General features: G+C 39.1%; 1 pseudogene across 1 annotated transcript; it reads right to left on the bottom strand.

Moving 5' to 3' along the window:
* Positions 1-676: 676 nt before the first annotated feature.
* Positions 677-3235, bottom strand: LOC306638257 (clathrin interactor 1-like; annotated as a pseudogene). Its single transcript has one exon. The product of its transcript is annotated as a clathrin interactor 1-like (transcript).
* Between the last annotated feature and the right edge of the window lie 777 nt (positions 3236-4012).

Raw genomic sequence — 4012 nt, 5'->3', positions numbered from 1 at the left:
CTTTAATTTTGCATTCCAAACTCTAGAATCATGATTTTCATGTGAGCTTAATGCAGAATTACAGCAGGAAAACAAAAACATTTTAATTAATTTCCTTTATTTGTCATTAAATCAATAAAATCTTTGACTGCTACAGGTCTCCTTTAATAATATATATTTTAACTCCTCTCTATTGGAACCATATTGCTAATGTCATATTATATACACTCAAAACCAAAACAAAACAAATACTGTATAAAATCTAAAAGTGAACATTGTTGAGTTCTAACATTTATATTTAACTTAAGGCTTTATGGATTTTTACCTTTTCAATCTTTTGAAAAGACACAAAAAAGATAAAAATAAATATTTTTTCTTTGTTTCTGACTTAAATGATGGCTACAGGGATAAACACGGAAGAAAGCCTTAACAAGTTAATCACTGCAAATTGTAAATAATGACTGCTAAAAACAAATAAAAAATACTGAAGGCTTTTTTATTTCTTCTTTTAAAGGAAACCATAGAGCAGTCCTGAAAACAATATTTTTCCTAGTTCTGCACAGGATAATTATAGCAGAAGACATGAGAAAAATTCCACAGCTATCACCAATTGCTTAAAGAGATTTTGTTAACAATAAAAATTTGGATAGTATAATTAGTGTTCCTGGAACATTAGCAAAAGTATATACATTCCAGTTACAAAGGTAAATCAAAGGATTTAGCCATAATCACATATGTATGCCTTTTTTGGACAAAAATATATATTTTTATAAAAAACTGATCATCCAACTTTAATGATTTCATATATGGACTCAAGAGTGGTAGTAAAAGTAACAGACCCAATTATGACAAGGCGATTCAGGGACAGAAAAATCAAGTTCCTCAGGAAAAGAAAAGTATAAAATTAGAGATTCAGCCCTATTCTAGTCTTTCCACAAATTACCATATTAAGTGGGCTCTTCAATTTATAAAGGCTTTCAATGGTCTCGTCACCTCATTTGTGGTCTATCATCACTGGGAAAAATGACTGTCTCAACTGAAGTGCTTTTGGTTGGCTTTCTGAAACACAAGATATTTCACTTTTACAAAACAGCCTTTTTGGTTCTTTATGTAGGTTTACTTTAATTAATTCATAAAAAGAAAGGGGAATTTATTATCATTTTCCATCCCAACATCACCTATCTGCACAGCTAAAAATTCTTCATTCAATTTGCTTCTTTACAATCTCTTATTTGCTAAAGTTGGTGAAATTTGCAAAGGCATCTTGCTTAGGTTGCACAGTTCCAGAAGTCATGGCTATGTTGGGCATGCCCATTCCCATTGTGCCTGTCAAGCCCATCCCAGCAGTTGACTTCCCTGTGTTCATGTTCATGCCCATCATGCCATCATGCTCTGGTTCATCATTGGAGTATTTCCAAGAGGAGCCATTCCCATGGTGCCAGTCATCACATTGGGCATACTCATAGGCATGGGTCCCCCCATCAAAGGGTTAGTTTGTGGTCAGACAGGAAGCATATTTGATGAAGAACTGAGATTCACAGCTCCAAAACTTTGAGTCATCACATTCAGAGGCTGTTGCATATTCTGCTGCTGAATCATTGTATTGAGCAATGGCTGCTGGGGTTTGGAAGGCTGCATACCAGGTAGTAAGTTGTCCAGGCTGATGTTTACACTGGGGTCAGACCAAGTAGAGGGCAGGATTTTGCTGACTGACTTCTGGACCATATCTGTATTCTGATTATAGAGAGGATTAGGCTTCTGCAGCACTGTGCTAACATTTTGCAAAGGCTGTGACCTTGACATGGGCAAACCAAGTCCTACAGTATTCGTGCTCATCAAAGAGAAATTCATACTCTGGGAAGATGTCATGGTTGCTTGAGATGAGCCCATGAGATCAAATAGATCTGAAGAATTTGAGGCAGCTGGAGGTGGGCCTAAAGCTGGTTGTGAGCCACTGACAAGTTCCACTCCTGGCTGAGAGGTACTGCCAAAGAGCTCACCACTGGAAGGAACAGGCCCTGATGGGGCTTGGTTGAAGGCACTCCAGTCACCAAAGTCTCCATTCCCACTTGTTGCAGTTACTTGGGAAGGGAAATTGCCTGATGCAGCAGCTGAGCCAAAATCAGCAAATCCCCTGAAAAAATCAGCTGCTCCTCCTGTTGACTGGCTGGTGCCATTGAAGAGATTGACAAGGTCGCCAGATGACTTGCTGCTAGGCACTGAAGTCTTAGCTGAAGACTGAGGTGGATGAGTTGAAGCATTCTGATCTGGACTTGCTTTGTCTCCTGTGTAATGTGCAGCTGCTCCAAGATCAATGGTTTTGGAAGGATTTGCTGTGCGCTTGTGTCTAGTTGTGGTGGTCTCTGTGGCCTGTGTGATATGGATATGCTTTGTCGTCACAGTTTCCTCTTCATCTTTGAATTCACCTTTGGGAGATATGCCTCTTCTTGCTTTCTTTTCCTCATCGCTGTCACTGCATCTTTCTGGAGAGTCTTCTCTATCTTTCCTCCGGAACTTGCTGATGGTGTCGTCATTGTGCTTCCAATTTTATCACTCAGTTCACCTAATTTATCACTGAATGGAAAAGCACTCTTGTTTTTATCCCACTCCTCATCCCATTTTGATTTGGGCTCAGGATCATATCTTTCACTGTATCTGAATCCTCCAACACTGTCTGAGGAAACCCCAACATATTTGTCTTTGTTCTTCTTTGCTTGGCGAATATTTATACCTTGATCCTTGCCATGCTCATCTACAAAGTGGTAATTTTCCAAGGATCGCAATCATAAATGTGTTCTCTGGCACTTGTAACAACACGCTCTGATCCATTTCTTATGAGGTAAGCTAGGAGCAGCAAGGACTTATAAACTCTTCTCCAATTCTTTTTGTTGTCTTTTAACATTCGAGACCAAAGCATGTTCATAAGTTCTGGAAATTGTTCATACATAAATGTAGCCTTGGCAATCTCTCCCATGAGTTGCCCAGAAGGTCCCCAAGGATCATCATTCGTTGCTTCTCGAACCTTAGACTCAATCTCTGAATAATTCATAACCACATTGGTGGCTTTGTCCGCCAGCTCCCGCACCTTCCACATGTTCAACATCGTGTCCCACGCGGGCAGGCCGCCGCCTCCCTCTCCTGTTCCCCACGGACCCCAGAACACTTCCGTGCCGGGCAGGTCCAGGCCGGGGTCGCCGCCGCCGCCTGCCGCCTCGAACTCCCCAAGTCAGCTCCTTCCCTTGCTACAGCCGTGGGGCCGCCGCTTTTTTATTTCTTAGCAAATGTATTTGAGATATATTCATGTGGTTGCATATTTACTCACTTGTACCTTTTTATTACTGGATATACTCCATTATAAACATATAAAAATAGACAAATATCTTAACATTACTCTTTTTTACTCACACTATATGCTTATTTCTGAACTAATTTTTTGACTACATCTTATATGTTAATGACAAATAGTAGGGAAGATTTAGGCTTCATTTTTAAGCCAAGATTTCTCATTAAGAGGAATAACAGACTGCAAACACTGAGGGAAAAATATAAATTTGGGTAAAATTGACTAACTTCTCCTATTTAGTCTGATTAGTTTGTTTTTCTCATCAGTTATCTATCATCTTTTATGCTAGTTGGTGGAGGAATCTGAAGTTGGTAGAATATAGGAAAAGGTTTTACATGAGAACAGTGAGTACCTTTATAATAATTTACACGCTGGAGGGAGACAGTCTCAGGGCAAAGTAGTGCTTCCCCCATTTTATTCATTCTTAGAGGAAAAAAATCTCCACATTACTAGAAACCATATTAGACTTCATCTCATTAAGTACTAGGTATTCTGGGAACTCAACTTCCAAAGGGGAATTAGAGTGGTACAAATAATAACTTGGGCGAGGGTGTAGAAGAAAGAAAGAATTGATTAGAGCTAGTTTTATGACATGAGCTCCTAAGTGTGCTATTTCCTGAAATATGAACATAGAAAGGTCTAGGTTGAAGTGATTAATACTGTTATGAAAATATCAAGTTGCAAATAACT

The sequence above is a fragment of the Sciurus vulgaris genome (assembly GCF_902686455.1).
Source record: "Sciurus vulgaris genome assembly, chromosome: 10".
NCBI lineage: Eukaryota > Metazoa > Chordata > Mammalia > Rodentia > Sciuridae > Sciurus > Sciurus vulgaris.
This window is presented reverse-complemented; position numbering and strand designations above follow the sequence as displayed.